The sequence below is a fragment of the Anser brachyrhynchus genome (genome assembly GCF_964034855.1).
Source record: "Anser brachyrhynchus genome assembly, chromosome: 16".
Classification (NCBI taxonomy): domain Eukaryota; kingdom Metazoa; phylum Chordata; class Aves; order Anseriformes; family Anatidae; genus Anser; species Anser brachyrhynchus.
In genome coordinates, this window is record NC_137734.1 from 11,519,395 (window position 1) to 11,536,228 (window position 16,834).

General features: G+C 54.3%; 1 protein-coding gene across 5 annotated transcripts in view; it reads right to left on the reverse strand.

The window, feature by feature from the left end:
- CBFA2T2 (CBFA2/RUNX1 partner transcriptional co-repressor 2) overlaps positions 1 to 16,834 on the reverse strand; it is a 63,595-nt gene that overhangs the window by 26,152 nt on the left and 20,609 nt on the right. Inside the window, exon 1 of one of the 5 annotated variants that reach the window (XM_080557873.1) lies at positions 14,419 to 15,329. The exons of the other annotated variants lie outside the window; for them this stretch is intronic. The gene's annotated coding sequence lies outside the window, so the exon portion shown is untranslated. Of the gene's footprint in view, positions 1 to 14,418; positions 15,330 to 16,834 lie in introns of those variants that run through there. 5 annotated transcript variants of the gene reach the window in all.

Sequence of the window (16,834 nt, forward strand, 5' to 3'; positions counted from 1 at the left end):
CGCAGGAGAGCCTCGCATCGCTCAGGAGGGAGCTGCTGAGTCTGGGACAGGCATTTTATAAATCAAAAATAAACGCGTGTAGCTCCATTGCCATCTATTTCTCTCCCACACACAGCTGTTTCACTTTAAATCTCAATTCAATACGAAGCTTGGATAGAAGAACTTGAAAGAGCAAAGTATTTTATCGTTCGCAACCAGTCCAGAAAGCAGTTAATAAGGGAAATAAGATTAATAATTTATTCCTGAAGGCAGACTGCAGATCGTTATCTGTCTTGCCCTTCAGTGATTTTTATAAAAACCTATTAATGTTCCTGACTCTACAGACTCATCAGTAGCCCAGGTTGGACTTTGCAGCAATTCTCCTCTGCTTTGTTCCCAACCAGATGGGATGGATCCATACCGGAGCCAGCGGTGCAAACCAAGGGCTGCAGAAATCCACCCCACGAGCTATTATTGCATCTAAAATCCCCCACAGGCTTGCTCAGGGCCCCCAGATTCTCGTAGTCTTGCTTCTGCAAGGAAACAAACCAGCATGGTACCCCCGGTATCCCCACACCACGGAACAAGTGGACACGTTGCTCAGGGACATGATTTAGCACTGGACTTGGCAGTGTTAGGTTGATGGTTGGCTTTGTGATCTTAAGGGTCTTATCCAACCTAAATGAGTCTATGATCCTATGAGTAAGCATTAAGACAGGGAAAGCTGGCCGAACAGCCACCCACAGCTGGCTCAGCAGCCACCTGGGAGCTGGGGCTGCTTACCAAGAAGCCGTCTCAACCCCTGCCCTCCCTGCACGGCTCACGCCCAAGCAAACGCATTCGGGGACTCGGATATCAGGAGTTGGCTCCGAGCTTCGGCTCCCTGGCATCGAAACCAAGGCAGCGGCCAGGATTTCGCCTTCAAGGTGGAAAGGAAAGCGCTGTGGGGATCAGGAGAGCGCTCCCCCCGAGCCAACCCCGGCACGGCTCAGCCCACCCGGCCGGGTTATAACCGGGGCCTCGTCGGAGCCAACTACATTCGACCAACGCCCGAGACGCCCGCTGATTAGTTTCATTAGCTGCTGCTAAAGAGTTGGTCATTCTTCCATTCGTTTACTGCTCCTTTTAAAGTCACAGAATCAAGGCTTTTTTTTTTTTGTCGTTTTCAATCGCCCCCACTATTCCGATACGAGGAGGTATTTTCTCCCCCGCACCATTTACTTATTAGGCTCAAGCGTTTCGAATGCCAGACGCTGGCAGCCCTGGCTGTCACACAGACGATTCTGACAACCACGGAAGAATCAGTCCCCAGAAGCCTCTGCCCGCCACCCGCCTCTCCCAGCACCCCGGCTGCGTTTGGGCGCGGAGCGGAGCGGCGGAGGCTGGCGCGGGCTCTCCAGATGGGAACATCTGCCTCTCGTTTGCCACGGGGAGAAAACACGAGGAAGATTAACGGCTCCCGAGCCCGGCGGAGCCCAGACACAACAAGTACAAAAGGGATACGATTTAGAAAGAGTCTCGGAGCAACAGCTTGGTGTCAGGTTTTTTTTTGTTTTTTTTTTTTTTCTGAAATGACCATTTTGTGGGACTTATTCATACAAAGAAAGGTCGTGTTTGGAACAAATAGATCGAGTTTCACTTACAGCAAATGCTGCGTATAGCGAAAGCAAGAATTGAGTTAACCGCGCTTACAGGGGTGACATACAGCACTTCTACCATCTCTGCCAATCTTTCGGCATGAGAGGGCACTAAAGAAGTTGGCTTTAAGGGCTTGTCCCCGAAGGCCTGCTCTTTCCAGCCTCCGCTCGGCAGCACCGAGCATGCAAGGCGGCCCCTGCGCCTCAAGGCCAAAGCCACCAGCTCTGCTGCCCGCCCCTTGCACACCACCGGTGTCTTGCAACCTTCCTCCCCCTCCTTGATGCTCCTCAGGAGCACGTCTTGGTTACGGAGGTACCCATTTAGAACAAACCCCAAACTCTTCTTACTCCTAATTAGTGGCCTAGTTTTTGGTATCTATTCGGTGCCCACCAGTTTTAGCAGGCTTTCAGCACAAGCCCTCTCTGGGAAAGCCAGCCTGTTGTACAGGGTACTTACAGCACGAAATTCATTTCATCCTCCGGTCCGTTAAGGTAGGACTCAAGTTTCACAAAACAAAACCTCCAGTATGGGTGAGACTGCCTTCAAAACTTTTGCAAGTACTGCTTTTAAAACAAAGCTGTGCTAAGATCTGCTAAGGTTTAAAGAAACTAATTTGTCCTGAGAATTCCCCTATGTTATATAGAACAACTTTGCACTATAATTTGCGGCGCGGAAATGTTTTTTCTTCCTGCTTACATTAAACACTATAGACTAGATAAAGACACAACTTTCATGCCTGTAAACGGGTGACCCCAAAAGGAGAACAGTCACTAAAGCAAGCTCAAACTTTTGTAAACGTTTTCTACCTTTGCAGAGGTTTTGAGACCGCATTTAGGATATGATTTTATCTAGCACTCATAAACCCTTTTAAAACTTGGACCGCTTGCCATTTAACAAGCGGCTCCACCCTTCCCCTGCTTTCCAGATGGAATACATATGCGCTGAGCTCCATTTTGTTACCTTCCTTTTCAACACAGCAGTATCGGAGAAGTGACAGTATAGCCCAGGGAGCAGCATTTAATTGGCATCCTCTTATTACTAATTAGCTCTGAGGGGCTCTCCACAGCTCCTAATGGTCAATGGAAACGTATCCGCTGATTTATATGGGCTCGCAGCAGAAAATTACGAGATGCTGGTGCAGACTTTGAGGAGCGGCCCCGGCAGGAGAAGCAGCCCGCGGAGCAGCCTGCGTGGGGCTAGCGGCACGGAGGCCGTCACCGGCTGCAGGACGGACTCACCCCGGCACGGGCACAACGAGCAGGGCGTGCGCAACATCGGCAGCGCTCGCTGCTTACCATCCATCGACGAGGAGACGTGGACACGGCAGATGTCAGCTACGCATCTCACCTCTGCTCCAGCTCCCGGAGCCTGGGACCCTCTGCAGCTGCCCCACCTCACTCTTTAACAAAACAGCCCAGGGAAGGGAACCTTCCGGAAACATTTCTGCAGCAGCAGGGCTGTGATTCTGCAGCGCCCTTCTGTTCCCAGGCGGCTGAGCTGCGGTGCTGCAAAATCACGGCCACAGCTACGACGCTGCAGCCGCCGATGCAGCCCTTTCTTTGTGCAGGGCTGCTGCAAAACGTTCGGGTGAGCACTGAGAGCGATGCTCCCAACCCAAGCACCCTGCCTGGTATGCACAGGCTGTAGCAGGGAGCATCGGACAGCTCATATATCTTGCAGACAGATCCTGCAGCCTCCACACTGCGAGTTTGGTTCATTGCTGGAAGCAGAAAAAAGCCACGATGGTCTGCTCCGAGCTACCAGGCTGCTGACCCTTCTTTTTCACTGCCCAGTGTTTTATTCCCCAGATCTTAATTTTAGTAGGAAAAATAAAGTTGTGGAAGAGAAAGTGATTTTCTAGCCAATTCTGTAAGAAATTTAGCAGATGTTGAGAACGACGCTGTTTCTAGGTCACTGCAGTGAGCCCTTTTGCTTAAGGGCTTCCCACCAGCGGTCCCTCTCTCCTCGCTACGTGATGAATCCTTGCCTGCCCAGGATCAGTCATCCGGGATGCTCCCTTTGGGAAAAACCTCGCGTCAAGCAGGGTCCATTTCATTTGCTGGTGCATTGTTAACCTCCACACTTGCAGACATGCCATTTCAAATGAAAGAGATCGAGGTCAAACCACTTGCCTCTGCATCATGACACGTGGCCACCGTGCTCCGTCCCAGCTGACGTTTGCAGAGCCGCTGCGGGTCCCAGGCAAGCCCATGCCTGCTTTGCAGGGGACGAAGCAGAGAAGCAGGCAGCCCATGCACTGGCACGAGGCTGCTCTGCTTCTACAGAAGCTCCCACCCATCCTTAAGAGGATCTTTCTGACCAACGCGTCCAGCATAGCAAATCCTCATGTCCCAGCCCCGATGCTTCTGGCTGCAGACTGCCACCTAAATCCCCCTCCGACTTCCAGCACACCACGAGGGAAGTCGCTCATCACCGGGAGGGCTTTAGGAGCAAAACCGCAGGTTTTCAGCTGCACTTCCAAGCGTAACCAAACCAGGAGGGCCAGCTAAAACACCGCAAGGATGGGCAACCTGGGCACAGGCTGGGCAGCCCCAGAGGCGGCACGCTGCAGGGCATGCCCACGCAGGGCCAGGGCTGGGAGAAAGCTGCTGAGGGCAGGGTTTATGGGGTCTTGTGTTCTCCAAGAACCCAGAAATGGTTAGAGAAGAACAGCGGCAGGCAAACACAGGCCTCCTTCAGGAATGGCACCCCTTTCTATGGAAGCGTTTCTTCCCTGAACAACTCTGAGATTAGATGGTGCCTTCACAGTGATTCTGCCTCGCTGGAGCAGTTTTCCTTACGTGCATTTTCCGTAAGTTGCCCCAGTTTTCAGTCCTGTCCTGCTCTGCCCGAATGAAGAGGCACACAATGCAGACACACACCTTACAGAAATGTGTATCCTACACACAGCAGGGGCATCTCAGAGCACCTGGAGGGTTAATACTACAGGAGGTCTGAGGGGAACAGCCTGAAAGTTACCAGAGGAGGAAACATTCTCATTTAAAATAAGAGGATGGATTGAAAGCCACAACCAACTCTTCTTAAAGTCAGTGAATAATTGAAGATTTCAGAATTTTTAAGCCTAATTACCAAAGATCCACGGAAGGATGGTTTAAGTCAGAAGCTTCAAAACAATGATTCAGGATTGCATCCCTCTTCCCTTCCTCCTTCTCCCAAGCTCTGCTGCTCAATGATTTGGTTCCCATCATTATAAATCAACCTGAAAAAACATCACTGACTGAAAAAATAGCTAGTACTGAGCAAACCTGGATTTCTTGTAGCATCATGGATGCACTGAGCATGCAGGGACCTGAAGCTAACGAGAATGGGTCCAGCAGGTCTGGTGTCTAAGGGGTGTCTGATGAGTAGAAAATACTCAGACTGAACAATATAGGAACTAATATAGGAATTAAATATAGGAACTAAGATAAAAAAAGTCCACTCATATGAGACAGACCCAGAAATACCAGCACCCCAAGCAGCACACCAGAAACTGGTCAACAGCACCAAGTAAAAAAGCACAAGCACTTCTTAAAGAAGCGAGAAGATCTCAAGGCAGAAGATCACCATCTGTACCAATCAACTAGACCACAGAGAGGCAAAAGTAATACCAAGGACGCCTGAAGCTATTACCAAAAGCCTAAATTAAACTAGAAAAAGCCAACCTGCTTGTAAAGCACAGAGCAGGGCAGGTGTGAGTCCTGAAGCTCATCGTGGTCAGGAGCGCTGGTCAGGTGAAAACAGAGGTCTTCTTTGCCAGAACAAGAAAAAACATCTAAACGCTGCCCAGAACGAAGCAGCCACAGAAGGACAAAGGAAAAATGACTGGAAGAGCCTCCTTGGGTCCCTGGAGGATGACGCCAATGGCCTGCTCGGTCCCAAACGCAGGGCAGGGCCCGACAGGGCTGAGGAACAGGAGCTCAGGCGCTGCCGACCAGCCCCAGGGCTGACACTGCGCCAAACGTGACCTAAAACAAGGTCTCCATGAAACCAGAGGCCCGCAGCGTGCCGGAGGGGTACAGAAGTCATTTCCACCCCTGGCGTTAACAATTCCGTGCAGGTGCCCAAGCCCCAAGGGAGGGCCGCAGGCGTCCCCTGCCCCCTGGCCAGCCGGGGCTCTGCCCCTTTCCCAGAGGTGCCCCGTCCCCTCGGGTGCTGAGCACGGTACCTGCGGCCCAGCGAACCCTCACTCCTGATCGACGACAGGCACGGGATCCCTGCCAAGAGGACGTTTGTGAGAAAAACTCCTCACATCGCCACACAAACCGCTCCTCCCTTCGCCCTGCACCCAGCCAGCTTTTCACAATCCCGCCGCGCTGGGCCCTGGCAGCGAGGCACGTGGGGCGGATTTTAAAGGCATCCGGGAGAGAGATGGGGTGGGTGGGCACCTACAGGCCTGTAAGGTCTTTTGAAGCCAAAGCCCCGTACAAGCAGACAGACACCATACGGACATGGTCGGCACAGGCGGAGGTCTCCCATGGACTGCCCTGGTGGCTTCAGAGCTCCCCAGGGGACAGAGCGAGGGGGGGGCTCGGCCCAGCTCCCAGGGGACTGGGATGCAAACGGGGTGGCTGCTGATGCACTTGTTTCCAAATCATCGTCCTGCGACGGCACAGAAAGGGCTTCAAACTCCTAGGTCTGTCCGCAGGTTGCCACAAACTAGCCAGCAGTAACCTGCTCGCCATCACCTGGAGCGCTGACAGAGGTTAAACAAGAAGCGTGACCACCACAACTGCCAACTGGGAAAGAGAGACAGCACCCCACAAACCAACAAGTGGAAAAGAAAAAAAAAAAACAACAGCAAAAAACCAAGTTTGTTTTAAGCTGCTATCCTCCCCCCAGTCACAGCAAAGCCTGTGACACGGTGCCTATAAATTCCCTCTAATGATGCAGCAGCCAGGCAGGGACCCATCTGTGCCTGGGCACAGGTGAGACTTTTCACTATCATGTAAGTGCAGGCTGCCTTTCAATTACACTCACCAGCCCATTAGGCAAATGAGATTTGCATATGAGAGGATAAATAGAAAGTCAAAAAACAGGCCCCGAAGTAAAATACGTTTTATACCCTACATGCAAGCACCGCTGGCCGCCGGGTCTGTGGGAGGACAGGGACAGCAAGCTCACTGCTCAGCCCAGGGCTGCGCCTGATGCTCTTTGGGTTTCTGCCGGGGTGCTGGTGTACTTCTGAGGACAGGCATCTGTGTGCCCTGCACCCCCATCTCCCTAAAAATATGGCCATTTCTGTAGGGCTCTGCATTGTCTTTGGGTCCTGTCCTGCAGCAGGCTGGAGAACAGATGAAAATATTGCAGGCTCAAAAGCATTTAAATAGATTGCACCTGGGTTTCAGTCCCGCACTCAGGCAGGACCGAGTACTGCACAGCACTGAGCTCCAGGACTATTTCCAGCACCCCAAGGATGCACAACCAGCGCATGCTGCCCAGCAGTATGGGATTACACCGGTGTCCGATGTCACCGAGGGCATTTGCGTGGAATAAACAGTCCTGCTCAGGTGATCCCGAAGAATTAATCTGCCTACAAGTACTTTTTTTTTCCTGGTGAGTTTATGCAAAACAGACACAACCCAGCTCATCTCCCAGAATCCAGATGGCACTTGCAAACCTTGTCTGTGTATCAAATGTTGTTTTTTAGATCAAGTGTCCCTGGTTGACAACACAGAACTTCATGATGCTATCTTTAGAGAGGCTCTTCTGCACAGAAACACCCTTTGAGCATACGTTACAGGGAATATGCTAATGCAGCAGGGTGTTTTCAGCGGACGGAAACGTGTCTGCTCCTGGGAGCCCACACAGCCCAGCACACACCGAGCCTGGCTGAAGATGAAGGGTAATCCAGCCCGCCCGTGAGCCCCTGCGGAAGAGATCTACCAATAAGTTAAGATTGTAGAGAAAGGTTAACTTCCAACACCGCAGAGATGCAGGATGAGCCGATGGCAAAGGCCACACGCACGCAAGAATTATGCTTACCCCAAACCCTGCTAAATGACTTAGAGTGGCTGAACACAGACAGCAAAATCCAAGCTTTGGTTCCTTCATTTCTCCTGTAGGGTTGGAGATGCCTTCCCCCCTTTGCTATTCACCTAAATACAAGGGCCCAGTAACAAGCCGGTGATTTACTTCCCCAAAGTCTTTATTTCCTCCTCCAGATTTTATGTAAAGATAAAAGCAGCTCAAGCAAAGTTATGTTTTTAAGCACTCCATTAATAAAGAACAGAACTCCAAAGCCTTCTGTTTCACGTACTCCTGAGATGGTAACGTTTCCCTTGATACAAAAGTAGTAGTAGTTGTTAAAAAACACCCCTCCAAACCCTAACCTTGAGGTGTTTTCTATGCTCCTCAGCTCCAAGATCAAGAAAGCAACCATTAGCCACATGTGAAAATGCCTGAAAAACCAACCCTGACCTGTACGTGCTGCCACCGGGCAGCACAACAGCATTACAAACGCTGGGGGAAGACAAAGGCGGCTGCAGACACAGAAAAGGTTACGGCACAGCTCATCTCCCAGACCAGAAGGTGACACCAGCGGCGGCGCGGTGGCTGAAATAACCCATCTCACCCGCTGCTGAAAAGAACATTTCAGAACAGCGACATCAGGTAAAGCAGCTTCTTCTGAAAAAGAAAGTGATCCAGGAGGTAGCTCCTTCCATATTGCAGGCATTCACAGTAAACACCATATGGCCTGTTAATTTAATTAGGGAGAAGAAACCCCCTAAGTTTGAGATTTGACTTTGAAGGGTTTAAAACAAGTCTGAGGAAAATTGCTCAGGATACTGCGTGCGGTTGTTTTACTGGCTTCATCCATCCTGCTGACCCCATTACCTGGCGACTCACCTTAGGGGGCTGGGTTTTTTTTGTTTTTGTTTTTTACAAGCCTACTGCCAGATGTGCACAACCCGCCCCACGCTGGGCAGCTCGGCCAGGGTGGGTCCGTGTCAGGTAGGAGGCACGTGCAGCAAGCGATCCGATTGCTTCAGTAAAACCCATCTCCTCAGGTGCCGACCCGCGTTTTATTCTGAGTCCTTCTCACAAACCACACTGGCGGAGTCCGCTGTCAAGGCAGGGTGGTCCTCGCGGTGGAAGGACAAACGCCAGGGAACCTACGTGAGACACACAGCCTCCGGACAAGCCTGGTCCTCGCCTGTACGAAACTTGGCACTCCTACTCGTCAGGTCAACCAGCCAAGCCCCAGCTGCTCCCAAAGACGTGGACGTGCATAAACACTTGCCTCAGCATCTTCCAGGCTAGCAAGAGGGATGCTTTGCCCAAAGATGCTGTGTTATCCGAACAAAAAGACTTTTCTGTTTTTAACACACCTTCCAGTGAGTAGCTGGGGGAAAATGAGAATTCCCTTCTCAGACTTGGGCAGAAAGCAAGGCCAGAGGTTGACCATCCCAAGCATCCTAATACGGCTCCTCCACTGGAAGGGCCATATTCTAAAGACTGAGCGCAACCTGGAAAAAAAACTGAGAAGGAAAGTAAAAATAGTCTGTAACAGTTTTCCTTAGTTTTGCTTCAATCTGGACAATTACCAGTTCTTAACAGGTTGCTCTAAGGAGAGAAGAGAACATCTATGATCTTCTCTAGACAGAGACTCGGATACATTTATGGGTTTCAGATTCAGATACATTTACGGGTTTCAGACTCGGGTACTTTATGGGTTTCAGCAGTGCAGGGGCATGAGCTGCCCAGGGCATCACCAGCAAGGAACGACGCAGACCCTCGGGGATGTGGCTGCTGGGGCACTCCAAGAAGGCAAAGGCAAGGTTTGTATCCGTTAAACCCGCTGATCCTCTACAAAATAGCCTCTCGGGCTGCAATGGCTGAGGCTCACAGGGCGTGGAAGGGCTTTCTTCTCCAGCCAGCCCGCTGGGCTCCAGGCGGTGCACGCAACAGCTCGTCCAGGGCGCTCCGGAGAACACCGGCCCCCAGCGAGCTGCTCAGCCAGGAGCCATCAGCTGCAGTGCTGCAGCTTGAACAAACTCCTCCTGGGAGACCCAGCGAGTCCCATGGGACGCCCAGAGCTCCTCCGTAGGAGCACGCGATCCATCCTCCCTCCTTCTGGACTGTCCTGGTTTCAGCTAGGAACCACCGGGCTGCCCCAGTGCTGCTCTGGAGCGAGAAACCCAGAAGAGATTTGGGGTTTGGGTGCCATGCAACCTGCTGCCCTCTGCATGCCCTGTACTGGGGGAAAAATCACGCTCCCAGAATTCTGCAGCCTCGATTTGCACCTAGTTTCCCTTCAGCTCCTCTCAACATTTGACTACACTGACAAATTAACAACCAAACTGTTTGTTTTTAATTCCTTTTCTATCCAGACCCACGTTGGGATCTGCTCGTCTGTTTTATAGGTGTGGTATAAAAACATGCCAGGGAGACGGGTTTCCCATTTTCTGATTTAAAAAAAAAAAAAAAGGCAAACAAAACCCAACAACAATCATTGAAAGACCACCAGACTTTTTCCTGCTAGCAAGAGACCTCCTCTCAGGACACTGCAAAGATTTAATTTACTGCCACTTGCCCTCTGGCTATTTTACATTTATGGGGTGGGGGCTGAAGAAAGGAAGAAGGCAGGGAGAGGGTGTAATTAGCTTTCCTTGTAAAATGTTCATCGCAGTTGTAACAGTGCCTGGGATGCAGAGCCTATCGGGGGCTTAATAGATTTCAGGGCATTGTTCTTCGGGAGTGCTGAAGTGTGTGTGGGGTGGGGGGAATAAAAATAAAAAAAAAAAAAAGGGAAAAAAATCAATAAGTGGATCCTACTTCTTGCCACAACCCCATATGGAAGTAATCAAGCACGAGGGTGGCAGCTGGGGCCAATAACAGTCACCTGCAGTTGAGGGACGTGGGGGTTTCGGATGGGTTTTTAATGCTAATTTCCTTGGGAAACAATGAGGGAGCGAGCGGGGCGCAGCAGACGAGGGCGGATGAATAGGGAGCAGCCGGAACAATAGCTGCACCTGGTGCTGGGCGCAGCGGCACAGAGCCGGCACGCGGCAGCAGCGCACGGCACATCTGTTCCCCCACAGCCACCCGCTCCCCCGACGCTCCGCCAGCATCCTAAGCGAGGCGAGGGCTTCCAGCGCGCCCGGCTTGCCGCACAGCAACAGGTTTGAGTCGTGGCGAGGCTGCGGCGGGCTCCGCGCGCATCCTCCTCCTCCTCCTCCTCCTCTTCCTCCCCAGCTCGGCTGGGGTGGCTCAGTGGGGGACCGTTACTGATGCCTTGGGGAATTGGGTGGGTTTTTCGTTGGTGTTTTTTTTTTTTTTTTGGTGTCCTGTTGCTGTACGGGAAACCGACTCTTGGACCTCCCCCAGGAGCGGGGGAAACCCAGCAGCAGGTCTGCAGCAGTCCTGGTTCTTCACAGAGGTCTCGGGGCCGTCCCCCTTCACCCCCACACGTCCCACGGCTGGGAGCGAGCCCAGGGAATTCCATACACATTACCCTAAAGCCTTGAGCTTCGCTTATAAAAACGCCACTGCACCGCCCCTATAAAAGCCACGATAGTTACACTTTAAAATGCTTTGGAACCTCTGAAATTGCTCTTGTCCTTTCGCACGTGAGCGGCTGACACGCGGAGCGGTGGTAAGGTCGAGGGCCTGCCTCGCAGACTGCTCGCAGAGCCGGGAACCAAACACAAGCCTCTCCGCTCAGCTGAAGGCTCGCTGCCCACCAGTTCCTCCCGGCTCCTGCTCTCAACAGCCGCTCGGTTTTCCAGCTCCCACCAGGAGCAGTTCCCCGAACGCCACGTCAATTAGGACAAAGGCTTTAACGGGCTCCCAGAAAGCTGCGGGGATGCTGTCCCCAGGGACCACCCCGGAATTTCTCTCAAAACCCGCTTCATACCTAGCCCCGACAAGCAACCCAATACAGAAATATTCACTAGGTGCTGGGATCAAGCAAAGCTTCCCACCTAACCCAGAACAGGTCAGCTCCTGTATTACGGGGAAAACCCAACCAGCAGCAGATTTCGACCACCTCCAGTTCAGATTGAAGACACCAGCCAGCGTTGCCTTAAATCCATTACATATGCCCAAGTCCTCAGCTGACTTCGTCCAGCTATATTATAAACATTGTGCGTGCACGTCAAGCAAATCTTGTTTTTTGTCCAAACCCTAAAAAAAAATCAGAGCTGAAAAAAGCGAGAGCCACCTGGCTCACCCATCCCGAGGCAGCCGTGCAGAAGAGCTCGCAAAAACCTGCGCTCACGGGGCAGTTCGGGCAGCGAGGAGCTGCCCTGAGAGCTCAGCCTGGCTTCGGAAGTCAAACCATGTTCTTTCGCTCTTGTGCCCTGTCCCCCAGCAACAACTGGTGCGAGCCAAAAGCCACGGGGAGCGCCGTGCAGCAGCGCCCCGTGCTCTCTGAGATGGAGGTGAGGCGATCTGGGGCTGGCACAAAATCCCACCAGCAAGGCTGCAGCAAGAAAGGAAAGCCGCCTCTCCTGGGGGCACGGCTTCTGTGAGGTTAAGAGGAACAAAACAGGAACAAAACCCAAGAGCCTGACCACAGGTTCCCTCAGGTTTTGGCTTCGGCGGGTCGAACACCCCCTGCACGCCCAGTGGATGCAGCCTGCAGAAAGCGCAGGGCCCTGGAGGCCGGCAGGGGCCCTCCCTCCCGTCACCCGACGGAGCAGGACCCGGGCTGGCAGCGCTGCTTTGGCCTTTTCGCTGCTAAATGGAGTTTCTGCTCTTTTTCCTAGGGGCGCTCCCTGCGTAATGCACTCCTCAGATTAACCACTTATTCTCCTTGCCTCTAGTGATTCTTGTCCTTCCTCAGAGCCTTCAAATCCCTGCCCGCAGTCACTGTTTGCCCAAACCGCCCCGGCTTCGCCTCCTCCCCTTGTTCCACGTCTAGGCTCCCTCGGTGTGGCAGCGATTGCTGCCTGCTGGAAGCACTGGGTGCCCCGGGGTCGAGGCACCTATGGGGGGCCCTCAGCCATTCCGACCAAGCCAGGGTAATACCCAAAATCAGACGAGACTTCTCCTTCTCCAGATTAACACTAAAAATCACGTCATCCAGCGGGCACCTCTGAAAACGGCTTCACTCGGATGCGCTGCCCCATCCCCACGCAGCTACCGCCACCAGCCACCGAGCTCCACGCCAACCCCTGCCCTCGAAACACCACTGCCTCCCCGCCTACACCCCACCTCCTTCCCTTTAGTTTCCCTTCTACAGGACCTGCGAAGGAAAAAAAGTTTTCCCCAGGCAAGAAACCAGCCAATTAGTTGTCGGATGGCCAAATTACGCCGCGCCGATGCCGGCAAAACTTCCGTCTGCTTCGAGACCCCAGGAGCAGCTGCTCCTGCGCCCTGCGCAGCCGGGTCGGGAAGCCTGCAAGCTTGCTGCAGCGGGGGCTGCTGCCGGAGCACGGATCTCGGCTTTCAGACCCTGTCGCAGCCCGCAGAGCCTCGCCGGAGGCTTTCTGGTTTTCTTTCCTCCTTTGTGCTGGTGCGCTGTGAGATGCTCAGCTCGCAGAGCTGCTGCCTGCCTGCTCTCCGGGGGACACAGGGACACTTAGCGAGCGTTTAACGTCTCTGGAAGCAGACTCGTAATATTATCCAAAAATAAAACATCAAAAAGCAACAGCCACCAACCCGTACCTCAACCCTCTGCGAACTCCAGGAGAAGGAAACCCTCGAGGTGGGAACGCAGCGCTCCCTGGGGAAGCCGTGCCGCTTGGCACAGCGAGAACCAGCCTGGACAAAGCAAACAGCAAACGCACAAAAGAGGAACCATCCCGCACGGACCACCTAGCACACCACCGCCTCTCTTCCTCTCCGCTTCCACAGCGAGCGACCCCCCCCGGCACGTTTTGGCTCCCCAAACTTTGCCTTGGGCGCGCCTCCCACGCCAGGCAGCGCTTCGGCCCCGCGCAAAGCACGCCGCAGGGGCAGGAGCAGCCAGGCTGATTTCCCGGGGATGTTTCGCGGAGCAGCCACCCAGCCCCCGGGCAGCGGCTCAGCCAACGTGCCGCGGGAGGGATGCTCGCATCCCGCGGCTCCGGAGGGCTGTAGGAGCGTCTGCTGCTGCCCAACCTTCCCAAAAAGAATGGGGGGGGGTGGAGGGAGACAGGGGGAAGGGCAGGTTTAAAATACGCCCGTGGGGTTGGGAGATTGCAATGGAATAAGGCAGGATGCGAGATGCAGCCCGGCAGTGAAAACGTCAGGGCAGGGAGGTCTGCTCCTGTACCACCGGCTTGATCCGGGAGATTTACATGCTGGTAGCATCACTTGCTGCCGGAGGAGTGCGGAGACAAAAAGGAGCGTCCTCTGACACAATGCAGAGCCACGCTGAAAACCCAGGGAAAACTGAGGAAACCTGGGGGCTGACGGAAGAAATCCGTCTCTGCAGGTTTCCCCCCAGCTCCAGCACCAGCACACACAAATGGGAGGCAGACCAGGCACAGTGGAAAAAACACATTTTGCTACAACATGCAGAAACCTCCCCGGCTCTCCATTTCCCCAGAAAGCACTGAATCCTAGCCTCCTGCTCAGGGGGATTAAAAATGATTAAAAAAAATAAAATTAAAATAAAAAAGAAGCAAAACAAACATTCCATAGCACCGCAGCGCGAGCCCTCACGCAGCTCTCCCCCCGTGAGTTCGCTGCTTTGCCAGCTGCGCAGCCCGTGCAAGTTTTCCCCCGCCGCAGCCGACGCTCCCCCCTCGCCCCTACCTGCGGTGGGGTCGGGGCGCCGGAGGACCCCGCAGCGCTCCGAGAGCCCGCGGCACAGCTCGGCGAGGCAGCCCGGCCACCCCCCCCCGTGGCGTTTAAAAATAGATTGCTTACCCTAAGCGGCAAGGTTAGCGCGATCCAGCTGCTGTTGAATACACCTCGTTTCTTCGCAATATAAATAAAAGGGCTCTTCCTCCGCCGCTCTTAATCTCGGAGCGCAGGCTGAGCCCAGCCTTCCTTCTCCTTTCATTAGCTGGACATGTGTCAGGTCCCTCACATCTGCGATTTCTCACCGCCTGGAGCCGCCTGTCCGGTTCCAGGGAAACACAGATGGATCCCAGATGGGGAGGTCCTGCCAAGCAGACCAGCTCCCACCTTGCCAAACGCCCCGCTCCAGGCGCGCGCCCGCGGCCGCCTGCCTGCTCCCTGCCTGCGCCGCGCTGCCCGGGCGCCTCGCCAGCTGATGTCACCCAGCGCGCACCTCCCAGCGCCTCGCCGCCGGCTGACACCCGCGCCTCCGACCCACCGGGATGTTTATGGCCGGCGGCAGCCGGGGCTCTGCAAGCGGGCTGCCCCTTCCACTGGAGATCGCCCTGCATGGCCGGGAGGAGCCTTCGTCTTTTTTGGTTGGTTTTTTTTTTTTTTTTTTCTTTTTTGCAAGCCAGAGCGGGGTAAGCTGTTGGGTGAAGCAGCGAATTAATTTTCCGAAGGTTTCCCCGCGCACGTAAATCTCTCATGTGAGCTCCCCTGCAAGCCCCAGCCGCGCAGTTTGCAGCGCTGGAAAGCCGGCATGTGTTAGCAATTAGGAGCAACAACAAGATAACAAGATACTGATGTTGCAAGGGTACCAAATGAGGACTGGAAAATTCAAAGGAAGAGCAATTAAATGTGTAACGTATTACTCAGATCGAAGAGGAAGTGTTAAAGGAAAATGTAAATCCTAAATGTTTCATACATGGAGTAAAGCCCACGAGGGATTTTACAGCAGTAACAGAGCAGGCTCGTAAAAGAAACCCTCTGGACACCGCTGCATTTGACCGTTCCCCCCCCCCCACCCCGCTGTAACACCCAGGCTCGGCAGCTCTGCCACCCCCAAACCCCTGCTAGCCCCGAGCAGCCCCCCGCCAACGTGCAGCGGGGCCAGCAGCCGCCCAGCACCGACCCGCCAGCCCCGCAGCAGCACCCTCCCTGGCGGGCACCCCCCGGGGATAACCCCCCCTGCACACACACACACACTGCATCCTGCGCCCAGAGGCCACGCAGACAGCTGGGGAGGGGAAAGGATGTTTGCAGTTTGCTTGCAGCAAATATCCTGCTCCGCAGTCCGGGCAGGGCACGTTGCAAGATCTCAGGAGGGATTCACCGCGCCAGCCTGCCTTTCTCAGAGCTGTGCAGGTTCTGGGCTCCCTGCGATCCTTCTGAAACCTTTGCAGGCGATTGCAGCTCTCCCTCCAGCTACTTTTTCGAAAACCAGACACCGAGGTACCTTGCCAGGACAGCAACAGACTACAAGCTCGACGCTGCCAAAGCAGAGGGACGCCGGTTTCTCGAAAGCCCAGAGACCTGCAGCCTGCCAGTGCGAGCGTGGCAGGACATTTACTGGCTCACGAGCCCCAAACGCTCGTGGTTAGGGCACTCCCAGCACTCGGGAGCTCACCAAGCTCACCAAGCCACATCCAGAGCAGCCACCCTGCCTCCCGTGCCCCCCCCCCGAGCAGCTGCAGGCAGCTCCTCGCAAGGCGCGTCACCGAAACATCGCAGCCCAGAAAGTTCAGCTCGCCGAGGCTCCTGACACTTGTGATGAGGGTTGCGCAAAATACTCCAGCTCTCAATATTTCATAAGCCGAGATGGAAAAACCATCCCTAAATTACCCAGACAATGAAGCGAGACAAAAAAAAAAAAAAAAAGAAAAACAAGCAGCTCCCCTCGCACCAGAATGAACGCCGCTGGTTTCCTACGGCCCCGGGTCTGGCGAGGCGATGCCCGGCGCCTCGCGCTGTGCGGTCCCCACCGGGCAGTGCCGCGCTCACGCCGTGCTCCGAGGTCTTGTACCAGGCGGGCTCGCCTTGCAGCTTGGCCCCAGCGCAGCAGGGAGCAGGAGATGGGATGGGAGCAGCCCTTTGCTCGAGGCGTCGCTGTCAGCCACCGCTGCTCCCTGCCCGGTCCTGTCCCAGCAGCACCGAACCGGGCAGACACCCGCCAGCAGGTTCAAAAGGAGGAGGAGGAGGAGGCCGGATGATGAACGGGATGGGGTCAAGAGACACAGCCTGGGAGCTGCCAGGGCTCTGGGTCGGAGTCCCCACAGAGGGCCCAGAGAGGTGGGGGCTGCCCTGGGGCTCAGTTCGGGACAGGCCAGCCGCCCCCCCCAGCCCCCTCCTCCCCTTTTATCGGCCTGCGGACACCTGGCTTCACATCACCGTCCCCAGCTACCGCAACAGCCGGGCTGGAGCTGCCATTTGCCACCCCACGGCCAAATAAATCCTTTCCCTACTTCCACAACCTGAAGTAGATCGAAATATCAAAACTTCA